The sequence below is a fragment of the Mobula hypostoma genome, chromosome 10 (assembly GCF_963921235.1).
Source record: "Mobula hypostoma chromosome 10, sMobHyp1.1, whole genome shotgun sequence".
In the NCBI taxonomy this organism is placed as follows: Eukaryota; Metazoa; Chordata; class Chondrichthyes; order Myliobatiformes; family Myliobatidae; genus Mobula; species Mobula hypostoma.
The window spans coordinates 93,323,695-93,341,287 of NC_086106.1; the positions used below are offsets into that span (position 1 = coordinate 93,323,695).

General features: G+C 42.2%; 1 long non-coding RNA gene across 1 annotated transcript in view; it reads right to left on the bottom strand.

The window, feature by feature from the left end:
- LOC134353374 (uncharacterized) overlaps positions 1-17,593 on the bottom strand; it is a 380,430-nt gene that overhangs the window by 991 nt on the left and 361,846 nt on the right. The gene's annotated exons all lie outside the window — the stretch shown is intronic.

Genomic DNA, 17,593 nt, shown 5'->3' on the forward strand with positions numbered 1-17,593 from the left:
TTGTTGAGCCTACTAGAGGATCAGCTAAACTGGATTGGGTGTTACGTAATGAACTGGAGGTGATTAGGGAGCTTAAGGTAAAGGAACCCTCTTGAAACAGTGATCACAATACGATTGAGTTCAGCTTGAAATTTAATAGGAAGAAAGTAAAGTCTAAAGTAGCAGTATTTTGGAGAAGTAAAGGAAGTTACAGTGGTATGAGAGAGGAGTTAGCCAAAGTAAATTCGAAGGAGATGCTGGCAGGAATGACAGCAGAGCAGCAATGCCTTGAGATTCTGGGAAAAACCAGGAAGGTGCAGGATAGATGTATTCCAAAAACAAACATTCAAATTGCAAAATAGTACAAGTGTGGCTGACAAGGGGAAGTCAAAGCTAGTGTAAAAGCAAAAGAGAGGGCATGCAACAAAACAAAAAGTAGTGGGAAGACAGAAGATTGGGAATATTTTAAAAACCTATAGAGTGCAACCAAAAGGAATCATTAGGAGGGAAAAGATAAAACATGAAAGCAAGCTAGCAAACAATAACAAGGTGGATCAAATAAAGTTTTTCAAGTATATAAGAAATAAAAGAGGAGAGTGGATATAAGACTGCTAGAAAATGAGACTGGGGAAATAAAAATGGGGGTCAAGGAGATGGCAAATGAACTAATGAGCATTTTGCATCAGTCTTCACCGTGGAAGACACTAGCAGTGAGCCAGGTGTTGAAGAGTGTGAGCAAAGAGAAGTAAGGACAGTTACTACTACAAGGTACCCAAAAAGTTGGACGAGCCAAAGCTCAATAAAGCTGCTGGACAAGATAAACTGCAAGAGGTAGCGATAAAGATTATGGAGGCATTTGTAATGATCTCTCAAGGATCATTGGATTCTGGCATGCTGGACTGGAAAATTGCAAATGTCACTCCACTCTTTAGGAAAGCAGGCAGGCAGCAGAAAGGAGATTTTAGACCAGTTAGCCTGACCTGAGTGGTTGGGAAGATGTTGGGAGTCAATTGTTAAGGATGAGGTTATGGAGTACTTATGGCACAGGACAAGATAGGACAAAGTCAGCATGGTTTCCTTAAGGAAAAATCTTCCCTGATGAACCTGTTGGAATTCTTTGAGGAGATTACAAATATGATCTAAAGGGGATGCAGTAGATGTTGTATATTTAGATTTCCAGAAGGTCTTTGACAAGGTGCTGAACATGAGGCTGCTAACCAAATTAAGAGCCGATGGTATTACAGGAAAGTTAATACAGCAAGTGGGAATAAAATTATCCTTTTCTGGCTGGCTGCCCCTGACTAGTGGTGTTCTGCAGGGGTCAGTGTTGGGACTGCTTCTTTCTATGCTATTTATCAATGATCTAGATGATGAAATAAATGGCTTTATTTGCAAGTTTGATGAATGGTGGAGGGGCAGGTAGTATTGAGGAAACTGGTAGGCTGCAGGAGGAGTAAGACAGATTAAGAGAATGGGTAAGAAAGTGGCAAATGAAATACAATGTTGGAAAATGCATGGTCATGCACTTTGGTAGAAGAAATATATGTGCAGAGTATTTTCTAGACAGGGAGAAAATTCAAAAATCTGAGATACAAAGGGACTTGGGAGTCCTTGTGCAGAGCACGCTAGAGTTAATTTTCAGTAGAGTCAGTGGTGAGGAAAGCAAATATAATGTTAGCACTCATTTCAAGAGGTCTAGAATATAAAAGTAAGGATGTGATGCTGAGACACCTGTGAGGCTTCACCTTGAGTATTGTGAACAGATTTGGACTCATTATCTAAGAAAAGATGTAATGGCATTGGAGAGGCTTCAGAGGAGGTTCCAAAGGATGATTTTGGAAATGAAAGCATTATCATACGAGGAACATTTAATGGCTCTGGGCCTGTACTCACTGGAATTTAGAAGGATGAAGGGGGGATCTCACTGAGACCTTTCAAATGTTGAAAGGCCTAGACAGAACAGGTGTGGAAAGGATGTTCCCCATGGTGGGGGAAATCTAGGACAGGCAGGCATAGCCTCAGGATGGAGGGGTGTCCATTTGATAGAGATGTGGAGAAACTTCTTTGGCCAGAGGATGGCGAATTTGTTACCACACGCAGCTGTGGAGTCCAGATCGTTGGGTGTATTTAAAGGGGTAATAATAAGCTCCTGATTGGCCACAACATCAAAGGTTATGGGGAGAAGGCCAGTAAGAAGGACTGAGGAGAAGAAAGATCAGCCATCATTGAATGGCAGAGCAGATTCAATGGGCTACGTGTCCTAATTCTGCTCTTATGTCTTATGGTCTTATTTCTCACCAGCTATCAGTGAAAAAAACACTGTTTTTTGAACACAAGCACGTACAACTGACACTATTTAAAAACTTTTTGCACAAACCGTAGTGTGGTTTTTAATGGCCACACAAGTGCACGTGACTGGTGATAGTTAAACACTGTTTGGCAATAGTCTCCAGTCCCAATTAAACAACATCTTCCCAAATAAACAAGTGGAATGCCAGCTATTTTCTTGATTAATTTTTGTTCTTTAAGAGTTGTCCCAAATAAGTGGCTGCCCCGTTTAACTGATGTACCAGTTAACTGTATTGTACGCTTTATAGCTTCCTGTACAAAATCTTTATATTCCCACCATCCTTTGATCTTAGAAACTCAAATCACCAGTCATAAGTTTTTTTCAAGTTGACAGGTCTTAGCAATTTATTACTTAGACCCATGGCCACATAGTTTTTATTTTTATATTTCCTTCCTCCAGATTTCTTCTGTTTTTGAAATTTGATGGTTTGGATGATTAAAACTTCTTCATTCATAGCTGTCTCATTGGTAAATCCATCTGATATTGGAATGCAAAGGTTTTAATATCTCCAAACTAACAAGAACATGCTTATCTACACTTGAGCTTCAGTGGCATTGATTCATTACAGGTGAAATTTCAACAGATTAACTGGAGTTAAGCCTGAGGCCTCCTGTACTCCTGCTGCAGCTGATTATCTTTCACATCACATAACTATCTTCGGTATAGTATTTTGCAGCACGTCTCTTTCTTCACATATTCCCACCGACACCCCCTCCCATCCATTTTTCCAACTTCACTAAAATAATTATTTAGATCCCAGGATACAGTTGTAGTCTTCAGTAAAAACAAGCTCTTTAGTGAGACTGAAGTAAATGTCTCAAAGGCACAGCTGCAGGCAAAATTCAGGTTACACCTGAGTAAAGAAATCATTTTGAGTAGTGTACTATTTGTTCTGCATTGGAAGTCTTTTATACTGCTGAGCTTTGGGCCCCACATGTTATTATCATTCAGTCATTTCATATCAGTTGACACTCAGAATTTTATCTCCTTTATGAACACATTGCAACTTGTGCATCAAATATATTTATTATTCAAAGGCAACCATAAAACACTTCCTCATACACTTTAATTATAGAGAATTCCAACTGACCAAATACTTTCTCTTCATTCTTATTAGCTTTCCATTCATACCACTGCACAAAATCTTCCCTTACTTGCTCATAGCATCGATTTCTAATAGTTCCTGGCCAATAAGTCTAACTTTGCAAAATTACAAGGGAGCAAACTTAAAAGAAGAGGACATTCAAATCTCTTGTAATTTTGTTCTGTAAGGTGATATAATGTCAAGCATTTGTTTTTATTAACCAGAATAGCTGACTGAAGGATGAACTGGTATCGTTTGTACTGAATATGTTCATCTACAGGTTATAAGTGCAAATCTAAATTTAAAGTGGTCCTAATTCCATCAGAATTCAACTGAATAAAAATGACATACCTATTTTGATGCCACTATCCCATAATTTCTAATTTTTTTTCAACATGTAATCTTTTATTAGGAAAACGAAGAGTTATGTAGGAGGGAAGGATTAGATTGATCTTGGAGTAGATTAAAAGGTTGGCACAGCATTGTGGGCTGAAGGGCCTGTACTGTGCTGTAATGTTCTATGTTCTATGTTCAAGATGGGGATTCCATACTCCACATGTCCATTAATATCTGCAGATGATGTTTCCTGTGAGGGGTGTTATACTTCAGCCAGAAATAATCCCTACAGACCTTCATTATTTGGAATCTTTTACATGGATGTGCTTGTGCCTGCATAATAGTGAATGCATAATGAGGGAAAGGAATCATTTGCCCCAAAGATCACACATCAACGGTAATGAACTATACATCTGATACAGTTGAAAATACAGGAATTTCATGTGAAGGCATCCGTTAGTCTTGCGAGACCGTGGATCTGCGCCTGGAAAGTCTTCACTCTCCAGGGTGCAGGCCTGGGCAAGTTTGTATGGAAGACCAGCAGTTGCCCATGCTGCAAGTCTCTCCTCTCCATGACACCAATGTTGTCCAAGGGAAGGGCATTAGGACCCATACAGCTTGGCACCAGTGTCATCGCAGAGCAATGTGTGATTAAGTGCCTTGCTCAAGGACACAACACGTTCCCTCGGCTGGGGCTCGAACTCATGACCTTCAGGTAGCTAGTCCAATGCCTTAACCACTTGGCCACGTGCCCACACAATTTCATGTGAAGGAATACATAAATTAGTGTAGAATTAGGGTAAAGCAGTAGTGCCGACTGACTTTAAATGATACGATGGTCGCAATGGTTCCCGTGTTTTGCTTACATCACTGCAGTCAATGTACATCAAAGCTATCAATTGTCCGTGACAATATGAAACAATTCTAAGAAAATTGTTGAAATGCTATGCAAATCATCTGTTTTATGAGTGGAATTCTGGTCAATTCAATACCAAACACTTGTGACAGGCAAGAATTGTGACTAAAAACATTACGAATAACATCTTTTCTGAAGTAAATTGTAGTAAATTATCACCACAACAATGAGGAGGCAAGTGAAGGCAAAGCCATTTCGAGGGATGAGCCATGCTGGTATGCTGCAGGGCGTCGGGATCGGAGTCGAGAGCTGATTTTCGCTCACTCTCCTGTAATGTTCACTCCTCTTTCGATGGTGCTGAGGCTTTGGAGACTAACCCTGGCTGCTGTGCTCCATACCCACTAATATGATGGACTGATACCCAAGGCCTACGCTGGGCTGCTCTGGATTTTGGACCTAAGGATTCATTTTGGTTCAGAATGTTTGGATGATCTGTGTTTTCTTTTTCCTTTTCTCTGCACATCATATGTTGGTCTTTATTTTTTTTACTTGGATTCTTTCGGGTTTCTTGCTTGGAGGCTGCCTCTAAGCAAACAGATCTCAAGGTTGTGTAATTTATACACTTTTTGATAATAAATGTACTTTGAACCTTCGGATTTGATCCTTTCATTGACTTGATCAGCATTTCTTTATGGACAAGTTCCCCAAACTGGCAGCAAACAAAGCTGTAATTCAGGAGACATAGATTCTCCCATGGAAAATGGAAGAAAATAGAAATGCAAGGATTTTTTTTTTCATTCAGACTCTGTGTGAAAGAAGGGTTTGGGATAAGTACACTCCATCACCATTTACTTAATGAAGCAGAAATATTGCAGCACACGAGTAAAGTGATATAACTATCTAAATTAATACACAGTTGATATTCTGTGAATGAAATTCCATATAAATGCAATAGTGCTTTAATGCCATGTTTCAATGTTACTTCAACAAGATGTCAACTTGTTTTCAAGTTTTCATTATTTGGATAACAACTGGTCCTTTTAAAACAGTCAACTAAAATCAACAAACAACAGGAATTCTGCAGATGCTGGAAATTCAAGCAACACACATCAAAGTTGCTGGTGAACGCAGCAGGCCAGGCAGCATCTGTAGGAAGAGGTGCAGTCGACGTTTCAGGCTGAGACCCTTCATCAGGACTAACTGAAGGAAGAGTGAGTAAGGGGTTGAAAGTTGGAGGGGGAGGGGGAGATCCAAAATGATAGAAGAAGACAGGAGGGGGAGGGATAGAGCCAAGAGCTGGACAGGTGATAGGCAAAAGGGGATACGAGAGGATCATGGGACAGGAGATCCGGGAAGAAAGACAAAGGGGGGGGGGACCCGGAGGATGGGCAAGAGGTATATTCAGAGGGACAGAGGGAGAAAAAGGAGAGTGAGAGAAAGAATGTGTGCATAAAAATAAGTAACAGATGGGGTACGAGGGGGAGCTGGGGCCTTAGTAGAAGTTAGATAAGTCGATGTTCATGCCATCAGGTTGGAGGCTACCCAGATGGAATATATGGTGTTGTTCCTCCAACCTGAGTGTGGCTTCATCTTTACAGTAGAGGAGGCTGTGGATAGACATGTCAGAATGGGAATGGGATGTGGAATTAAAATGTGTGGCCACTGGGAGATCCTGCTTTCTCTGGCGGACAGAGCGTAGATGTTCATTCAGCAAAGCGGTCTCCCAGTCTGCGTCGGGTCTCGCCAATATATAAAAGGCCACATCGGGAGCACCAGACGCAGTATATCACCCCAGTCGACTCACAGGTGAAGTGTTGCCTCACCTGGAAGGACTGTTTGGGGCCCTGAATGGTGGTAAGGGAGGAAGTGTAAGGGCATGTGTAGCACTTGTTCCGCTTACACGGATAAGTGCCAGGAGGGACGTCAGTGGAGAGGGATGGGGGGGACGAATGGACAAGGGAGTTGCGTAGGGAGCGATCCTTACGGAATGCAGAGAGGAGGGGGGAGGGAAAGATGTGCTTAGTGGTGGGATCCCGTTGGAGGTGGCGGAAGTTACGGAGAATAATATGTTGGACCCGGAGGCTGGTGGGGTGGTAGGTGAGGACCAGGGGAACCCTATTCCTAGTGGGGTGGTGGGAGGATGGAGTGAGAGCAGATGTACGTGAAATGGGGGAGATGCGTTTAAGAGCAGAGTTGATAGTGGAGGAAGGGAAGCCCCTTTCTTACCCCACTAAGGAGCACCAAGCCATTGTCTCCCACACCATCACCGACTTTATCCGCTCAGGGGATCTCCCATCCACTGCTACCAACCTTATAGTTCCCACACCCCGCACTTCCCGTTTCTACCTCCTACCCAAGATCCACAAACCTGCCTGTCCTGGCCGACCTATTGTCTCAGCTTGCTCCTGCCCCACCGAACTCATTTCTGCATACCTTGACACGGTTTTATCCCCCATTGTTCAATCCCTTCCTACCTATGTTCGTGACACTTCTCATGCTCTTAAACTTTTTGATGATTTTAAGTTCCCTGGCCCCCACCGCTTTATTTTCACCATGGATGTCCAGTCCTTATATACTTCCATCCCCTATCAGGAAGGTCTCAAAGCTCTACGCTTCTTTTTGGATTCCAGACCTAATCAGTTCCCCTCTACCACCACTCTGCTCCGTCTAGCGGAATTAGTCCTTACTCTTAATAATTTCTCCTTTGGCTCCTCCCACTTCCTCCAAACTAAAGATGTAGCTATGGGCACCCGTATGGGTCCTAGCTATGCCTGCCTTTTTGTTGGGTTTGTGGAACAATCTATGTTCCGTGCCTATTCTGGTATATGTCCCCCACTTTTCCTTCGCTACATCGACGACTGCATTGGCGCTGCTTCCTGCACGCATGCAGAACTCGTTGACTTTATTAACTTTGCCTCCAACTTTCACCCTGCCCTCAAGTTTACCTGGTCCATTTCCGACACCTCCCTCCCCTTTCTAGATCTTTCTGTCTCTGTCTCTGGAGACAGCTTATCCACTGATGTCTACTATAAGCCTACTGACTCTCACAGCTATCTGGACTATTCCTCTTCTCACCCTGTCTCTTGCAAAAACACCATCCCCTTCTCGCAATTCCTCCGTCTCCGCCAAATCTGCTCTCAGAATGAGGCTTTTCATTCTAGCACGAGGGAGATGTCTTCCTTTTTTAAAGAAAGGGGCTTCCCTTCCTCCACTATCAACTCTGCTCTTAAACGCATCTCCCCCATTTCACGTACATCTGCTCTCACTCCATCCTCCAACCACCCCACTAGGATTAGGGTTCCCCTGGTCCTCACCTACCACCCCACCAGCCTCCGGGTCCAACATATTATTCTCCGTAACTTCCGCCACCTCCAACGGGATCCCACCACTAAGCACATCTTTCCCTCCCCCCCCCTCTGCATTCCGCAGGGATCGCTCCCTACGCAACTCCCTTGTCCATTCGTCCCCCCATCCCTCCCCACTGATCTCCCTCCTGGCACTTATCCGTGTAAGTGGAACAAGTGCTACACATGCCCTTACACTTCCTCCCTTACCACCATTCAGGGCCCCAAACAGTCCTTCCAGGTGAGGCAACACTTCACCTGTGAGTCGACTGGGGTGATATACTGCGTCCGGTGCTCCCGATGTGGCCTTTTACATATTGGCGAGACCTGACGCAGACTGGGAGACCGCTTTGCTGAACATCTACGCTCTGTCCGCCAGAGAAAGCAGGATCTCCCAGTGGCCACACATTTTAATTCCACATCCCATTCCCATTCTGACATGTCTATCCACAGCCTCCTCTACTGTAAAGATGAAGCCACACTCAGGTTGGAGGAACAACACCTCATATTCCATCTGGGTAGCCTCCAACCTGATGGCATGAACATCGACTTCTCTAACTTCCGCTAAGGCCCCACCTCCCCCTCGTACCCCATCTGTTACTTATTTTTATGCACATATTCTTTCTCTCACTCTCCTTTTTCTCCCTCTGACCCTCTGAATATACCTCTTGCCTATTCTCTGGATTCCCTCCCCCCCTGTCTTTCTTCCCGGACCTCCTGTCCCATGATCCTCTCGTATCCCCTTTTGCCTATCACCTGTCCAGCTCTTGGGTCTATCCCTCCCCCTCCCGTCTTCTCCTATCATTTTGGATCTCCCCCTCCCCCTCCAACTTTCAAATCCCTTACTCACTCTTCCTTCAGTTAGTCCTGACGAAGGGTCTCAGCCTGAAACGTCGACTGCACTTCTTCCTACAGATGCTGCCTGGCCTGCTGCGTTCACCAGCAACTTTGATGTGTGTTAACTAAAATCAACAGTTCCATCCAACAAAGCTGCAAAATGGAATGGTATCTGACTTTGGCTGACTAAGTGGTTTGTTTCATGTCAACAAAACAAGATGCTGGAAATGAAAGAATTCAAACTCTCACAATCCCCTAGAAATTACAATGTGTAATGTATTTTTTGTGGGGCTGACACTGCCTTGTCGTTATTCACACGTTATTGTGGATGGAACTGGATTGCATTTATTGCTTATCTTTAACTGCCCTTAAGAAGGTGGTGATGAGCCATGATTTGTGAAATATTTGTGGGCTTAGTTAAGTGAGTTATTTCCATTAAGCACAAAGTATTATTCACTGTAAATTCTTGCCTAACACAAGTTGCTGCAATGGATCATGAATCATCTTAACAAATGATTAATGGCCTGAAAAATTTACTGGACAAGTCACCACCAGCAGCAGAACTAATCCATAAAAACCACAAGATGCCTAACTCTCTGATTTGTGCAAAATAACCAAGTTAAGACAATAATTGAGGTAATATCACTAATTTAGTCATTCCATAATTGTGGAAGGTAATAATATGATGGGCTACAGCTTCAAATCACAGACTTTGGTATGGCTGTTTGAAAGCACTTTGGCTCCTACAGGTCAAACTGTACTCTTGATGTAGTCTATGATAAAATACTTTGCTAGTTCACACTGTTTAGGCTGATTATTCAGACAGTTGGGTGAAATACCAAATGAGTGCCAGTGTCAAAAGAAACTTATCTTGATCTGTCAGCATCCCTTGGGATTGCTTTACTTCTCTTTAATCATTTCCATTAAGCACAGAAAATACATGGTGTAACTTCTCACCTAACAGTAAGTTGAGAGAAAAGACACTTTTAAAAATTATTTTAAACAAATGACTGAACTAAGTAGTCACTTGGAAAAATCATGTCTAAAAAGCCAACAAATGCCAGATGTATACTGTCAAGCATCAGATCAGCTGGAGCATTTTGTTTACTTGATTTGCTGTTGATATTAACATGGAGAATCAGGCACCATGGTAGAATAGCAATTATCGTAATGCTATTACACAATCAGCCACCTCTGTTTGTATGTTCTCCCCATGACTGCGTTGGCTTCCTCCGGATGCTTTGGTTTCCTCCCACCTTCCAAGGATGTATGAGTTAACACAGTAGATTAATTGGTCACGTGTTTGTAATTTGATGGCACAATCAGTGGATTTTAGGTACAGAACTTCTATAACCTCTGACCTTTACCATCAGGGAGAAGAAAAGCTGAGCAGATGCATGGAAGTACCAGCACCTGCAGGTTTCTTTCCAGGTCATTAATCATCCTACCTTGGAAACAGATCACCATTCCTTCACTGGCAAGCTTGGTGCTTCCAACCCATGTTTAACTGGAGGAGTACAGAAGTTCTAGAAGATAGGTTTGTGCCACCTTCTCCAAGGCAATCTCGAATGCTGGCCTTACCAGTGTCTACACACAAAATGAATAAACAAATACGAGGAATTCTGCAGATGCTGGAAATTCAAGCAACACACATCAAGGTTGCTGGTGAATGCAGCAAGCGAGCAGGATCTCTAGGAAGAGGTACAGTCGACATTTCGGGCCGAGACGCTTCGTCAGTACTAACTGAAAGAAGAGCTGGTAAGAGACTTATTGTAATGTCATTCTCAGGCAGCCACCACTTTTGTACTCTGGGTGGAAGTTGGTAAAATGTCTCGTACATTCTTGAGGGTAAAATACAAGACCATTTACAATAATTTATGTGCTTGACGCACAAATTACTCAAAGACCCTGCTTCTAACAACAGCAGAATTCTTCGTTACATCATCTTCAGTGAAAGAATTGCTTCAATTGTACCAGTACAACACACACCATATACCTTCACTCTGTGTGGCAGGAGACTTTCAGACCACAAAATATAAGATATGTATACTCTGTGAATTTTTAACTTGTAGCAAATTTCATTGCAGGGCTTACAGACTGAAACTCTTCAGCCAAACAGAGCTCAAACAAGGTCCAGTTTATTCAATAGTTCCATATAAGCTGTTGTCTGCTCACATGACAAACATGCCATGATGATAATCACACATAGTTGAATATAAAATACAGATATACCTTTCTAACACAAAGTAAACGGTTTCTTTACAGTTTTAACTAAGTCACAGGTTTTCAGAATGAAGATGACTCTCAGCAACATCTTCTATACCTCTGTCTATTTCAAGATATTGTGCTCTGGGATCAAAGATGTGTTGAACTTTACTAAATCTCTCACTAAAGCTATGAGATAATTCCTGAAATTGTTCCCCTGCAATATTTTCTTTCCTCTCATTCTCTAATCTACTGTGAGGTCTGAACACACAAGCAATCATGCAGATTGAATGTATTCACCCTGTGGCTTGTGAACTGATGTTTACTGTTTCAATTATTAAACGCATTCCACCATTGAGCACATTTACAAGGAGCGCTGGCGCAAGAAAGCAGCATTAATCATCGAAGACTCCCACTATCCAGGACATGCTCTCTTCTCATTACTATCATCATGCAAGAGGTACAGGAGTTTTGGTTCCACAGCGCCTGGTTCAGGAACCTATAAGCATTAAGCTCTTGAACCAGGATGGATAACTTCACCCAACTCATCTCTGAACTGCTTCCACAGTCTACACACTTGTTTTCAAGGACTCTACACCCTATGTTCTCAGTATTATTTATTTATTGTTTCTTTGCACAATTTGTGATTTGACAATCTTTGTTTATGTATGTTTTTTCATTACTTCTACTATATTTGTTTATTTTCTTATAAATACCTGCAAGAAAATGAATCTCAACGTTGTATATGGTGACATGCAGGTACACTGGTAATAAATTGAATTTGACTTTGACTTTCAAGTTGACCTATGCAAAACTGAGCTGCATTCTGATTCTTCTGTGCATTAATGTTCCTGGAAGAATATTTTCTGTTGAGGATTGTGGTACGTTCAATAGCTTAGGAGGGATCCTGGAACTTGCCACAACCTGTTTCAGTAGTGTCACCTTTGCTATATCAACCAAACATTTGGACTCCCCATTTGCAGCTGGGTAGGTGGAAAAAGTAAAATGGTGCTTTTCTCTGTTATTCTTCATAAATATTTCAAGTTAAAATGTTTTGAACTATGTTCTATTGTTTGATACGACTGCATCCAGATAGATATTAAACCCTCTATCATACTTTCTGTGATCTGTCCTAATTTACATTCTTCGCATCTAACAACTGAGTGGCTGGTGATTAATACTAAGCAGTTATTCACAGCAATCAATTTGGACCCACTGGAATAGCTTTTACATCATTTTCGTATTACAGCATTGACAATGAAGGAGCTTGTTGTTTTCGTTCAGATGAGTGTCAAAATGAATCTATCTACTTAATACACTCTCTGATCTAGACATACTCTCTAATCCAGGCAACATCCTGGTTAATCTCCTCTGCACTTTCTCTAAAGTTTCCATATCCTTCCTAAAATGAAGCAAGCAAAACTGAACACAATACTCCAAGTGTGGTCTAACAAGAGTTTTATAGAACTCATGACCTCCTGGCTCTTGAACTCAATCCTCCAACTAAGCACTCTCTAAGTACTCTATCAATGTGCATGGCAACATTGAAGGATCTGTGGATATGGCCCCCATGATTCCCCTGTTCTCCAGGCTGCTAAGAATCCTACCATTAACTTTGTACTCTGCCATAAAGTTCAACTTTCCAAAGTGTATCACTTTACACTTTTCTGGACTGAACTCTGCTGCCACCTTCTACACTATCCACAACTTGGCCCACATTTGTGTCATACACAAAACTTACTACACAAGCCCTCTACTTCCTCATCCAAGTCATTTATAAAAATCACAAAGAGCAGGGGTCTCAGACAAAATGTCTGCGGGCCACAATTAGTCACGGACCCCTTTTAATAATGACTTTCGGACTTCTGTGGGCAAGCCAATTCCAAATCTACACAGACACGTTTCCCTGGATCCCATAACTCCTGAACTTCTGAATGAGTCTACCACGAGGAACCTTGTCAAACATCTTTAAAATCCATATACATCTCATCCACTGTTCTACCTTCATCAATTTGTGTTGTCACTTCCTCAAAAAAGTCAATCATGCTTATGAGCCACGACCTGCCCATCACAAAGCCGAGTTTACTACCCCTAATAAGATGTTTCCTGGATGCAGTGGGCATCTGATGTGTATGTGATCGGCTGCTCTGCTGTGAGCACACAAGTTGTTCTTTCACCGATGCTTATGCTTTTGTGAGCTTAATTGAGCTATCCTTAACTGCAAGAGTTCTGCAGGTATTGTTGATAAGGGTCCTGCAGCCTGCAATGGTTCTGAGAATGTAAATGGGGTTTTGACTAATGCATTGAGCTAAAAGAGATGGGGGAGATGGTAAGTGAATTTTATGCATCTGTATTTACTCTGAAGATGGACACAGAGTCTGTAGAAGTAAGCCATGCAGAAGTAAGGTCCTGGACCCTATACAGATTACAGGGGAGGAGGTGTTTGCTGTACTTAGACAAATTAGGGTGGAAAAATCCCCAAGGCCTGACAAGGTATTCCCTTCGACCTTGTGGGAGGCAAATGCAGAAATTGCCAGGGACTCGGCAGAAATATTGAATCATCCTGAGCAACAGGTAAGGTATTGGAGGATTGGGGGATAGTTAATGTTGTTCTGCTGTTTAAGAAAGGTTCTAAGAATAAATCAGGAGATTGTACACTGGTGAGCCTTACGTCAGTAGTGGGAAAGTTATTGGAAGGTATTCTGAGGGATAGGATATATGAGTATTTGGATAGACAGGGATAGTTAGGGATAGTCAGTATGGTTTTGTGTGTGGTAGGTCAAGTCTAAACAAATTTATAGAGTTTTTCAAGGAAGTTACCAGGAAAGTTAATGGAGGCAAGGCAGTGGATGTTGTCTACATGGACTTCTGCAAAGCACTTAAAATGGCCCTGCATGGGAGGTTAGTCAAGAATTTTCAGTCCCTTGGCATTCAAGATGAGGTGGTAAACTGGATTAGACATTAGCTTCGCAGGCGAAGCCAGAGAATGGTAGGAAATAGTTGCCTCTCTGACTAGAAGCCAGTTACTAATCAGTGCTGGGTCAGCGCTGGACCAGTGCTGGGTCCATCATTGTTTGTCACTTATGTCACCAATCTGGATAATGCAGTGAACTGGATCAGCAGATTTGTGGATGACACCAAAGTTGGGGTGTAGCAGACAGTGGGAAGGACTATCTAATCTTGCAATGGGATCTGGAACAGCTGGAAAAGTGGGCTGAAAAGTTAGGCAGATGGGGCCTAAAGCAGATAAATGTGAGGTGTTGGACTTTGGGAGGACCAGCCGGGGTAGGTTTTACACAATGACTGGCAGGGCACTGAAGAATACAGTAGAACAAAGAGAGAACAAAGATCCATCATTCATTAAAAGTGGTGTCACGGGTAGATAGGGTTGTAAAGAAAGCTTTTGGCAGATTGAACTTCATAGATCAAAGAATTGAGTGCAGAAGTTGGAATGTTATGTTGAAGTTTATAAGACGTTGTTGTAGCCTAATTCGGAGTAGTGTGTACAGTTTTAATCACCTACCTATGGGAATGATGTAAATACGATTGAAAGAGTACAAAGAAAATTTACAAGGATATCGTTGGGACTGGAGAACCAGACCATAACATCGTAAGATATCGGAACAGAATTAGGCCATTTGGCCCATCGAGTCTGCTCTGCCATTTCAGCATGGTTGATCTAACTTTTTCCTCTCGGCCCTAATCTCTTACCTCCACCAACGCCACCCCCCCCCGATATCTCTCCATGGCCTGACCACCAGGAATCTATCACCCTCTCCCCTGAATATACATAAAGATTTGGCCTCTCCAGCTACCAGTGGCAAAGAATTCCACAGTTTCACCACCTTCTGTCTAAAGAAATTCCTCCTCATCTCAGTTCTAAAAGGATGCCCCTCTATTCAGAGACTGTGTCCTCAGGTCTTTGACTCTCCCCCCATAGGAAACTTCCTCTCCACATCCACTCTAAGAAGGCGTTTCACCATTCAATAGGTTTCAATGAGGTCACCCCTCATTCTTCTGAATTCTAGTGAAAACAGGCCCAGAGCCAACAGATGCTCTTCATATGACATGTCATTCAATCCTAAAATCATTTTCGTGAACCTCCTTTGAACCCTCTCCAGTTTCAGCACATCCTTTCAAAGGTAAGGGGCCCAAACATGTTCACAATACTCCAAGTGAGTGCTTTATAAAGTTCAAACGTTAAATCCTTGCTTTTATAGTCTAGTCCTCTTGAAATGAAGGCATTTGCCTTCCTCACCACAGACTCAACCTGCAAATTAACCTTTATGGATTTTCTCTCTTCAGAAAATAGTCAACCCTTTCATTTCTTCTCCCAAACTGCATGACCATACACTTCCTAACACTATATTCCATCTGCTCTGTCTTTGCCCATTCTCCTAATTTATCTTTCTGTAGCCTCTCTACTTTCTCAAAACTACCTGCCCCTCCACTTATCTTCATATTGTATGCAAACTTTGCAACAAAGCCATCAATTCCATCATCCAAATCATTGTAATGTAAAAAGAATTGGTCCTTGTGGAACAACACTAGTCACATGCAGCTCGTCAAAAAAGGCTCCCTTTATTCCCACTCTTTGCATCCTGCCAGATAGCCACCGCTTTATCGATGCTAGAATCTTTCCTGTAATATCAGGGGCTCATCACTTGTTATGTAGCCTCATGTGTGGCAACTTGTCTAAGGCCTTCTTAAATTCCAAGTACACAACATCAGCCAATTTTCCTTTGTCTATCCTGCTTGTTACTTCTTCAACGAATTCCAACAGATTTGTCAGGCAAGATTTTCCCTTGAGGAATCCATGCTGATTGCAGCCTATTTTATCATGTGCCTCAAAGTATCCTGAAACCTCATCCTTAATAATTGACTCCAACACCTTCCCAACAACTGAGGTCTGACTAACTGGCCTATAGTTTCCTTACACCTGCCTCTTTCCCTTCGTGAGGAGTGGAGTGACATTTACAATATTCCAGTCTTCTAGAACCATTTCAGAATCTACTGATTCTTGAAAGATCATTACTAATGTCTCCACAATCTCTTCAGCCTCCTCATTCAGCACTCTGGGGTGTACACCATCTGGTCCACATGACTTATCTACCTTCAGACCTTTCGGTTTCCCAAGAACCTTCTCTCTAGTTATGGTAACTTCACACACTTCATGCTCCCTGATACCTGGAACTTCCACCATAGTGCTAGTGTCTTCAACAGTGAAGACTGATGCAAAATACTTATTCAGTTTGTCTGCTATTTTATTGTTCTCCATTACTACCTCTCCAGCATCTTTTTCCAGTGGCCCAATATCCTCCCACGCCTCTCTTTTACACTTTATGTACAGTATCTGATGAAACCTCTGGTATCCTCTTTAATATTATTAGCTAGCTTACTTTTGTATTCCACCTTTACCTTCTTAATGACATTTTTAGTGCCTTCTGTTGGTTTCTAAAGGCTTCCCAATCCTTGAACTTCCCATTAATTTTTGCTCTATGATATACTCTCTCTTCGGCTTTTATTTTGACGTTCACTCCTCTTGTTAACCATGGTTGTATCATCTTTCCTTTAGAATATTTTTTCTTCTTGGGTTGTATATATCCTGTGCCTTCCAAATTGTTTCCAGAAATTCCAGCCATTGCTGCTCTGCCATCATCCCTGCCAGTGTTCTTTTTCAAACAATCTGACCAACTCCTCTCTCATGCCTCTGTAATTCCCTTTACTCCACTGTAATGCTGATATTACTGATTTATGATTGGCCTTCATAAATCAAAGTAGTAAGTATAGGCATTAGGATTTTATGTTGAAGCTCTAAAAGATGTTGGTGAGGCCTAATTTGGAATATCATGTGCTGTTTTGGTCTCCTAACTACAGGAAAGGTGTCAATAAGGTTGAAAGAGTTCAGAGAAAATTTACAAAGATTTTGTCAGCACTTGAAGACCTGAATTACAGAGAAAGAATCAATTGCACTTACACGCACTGATGAAGTGCTTTGAGAGGCTGGCGATGAAACCTATAAACTCCTGCTGGAGAAGCAACTTGGGCCCACTCCAGTTTGCCTACTGTCACAACAGGTCAACAGCAGATAATATTTTATGGGCTCTCCACTCTACCCTGGAACATTTGGACAGTGAAGATGCTTTGTATTGACTACAGCTCTGCATTCAATATTATCATCCCCTCAAAACTAATCAATAAGCTCCAAAACCTGGACCTCAGTACCTCGTACTGCAACTGGATTCTCGATTTCCTCACTTGTAGACCCCAGCCCATTCAGATTGGCAACAATATTTCTCCTAAAATCACCATCAGCGCAGTACACCACAAGTCTGTGTGCTTTAGCCCTCTGCTCTACTCACTTTGTACTTATGACTGTGAGGCACAGCACAGGTCCATTGCCATTTTTAAGTTTGCTGATGACACTCTGCTCTTGATGAAGATTGAAAGTCTAGCTGAGCGGTGCCACAACGACAACCTCTCACTCAATGTCAGCAAGACGAAGGAGCTGATAATTGATTACAGGAAAAGGAAACCAGCCCATGAGCCAGGTTATCAGATCAGAGGTGGAGAGGGTCGGCAACTTTAAATTCTTCAGTGCT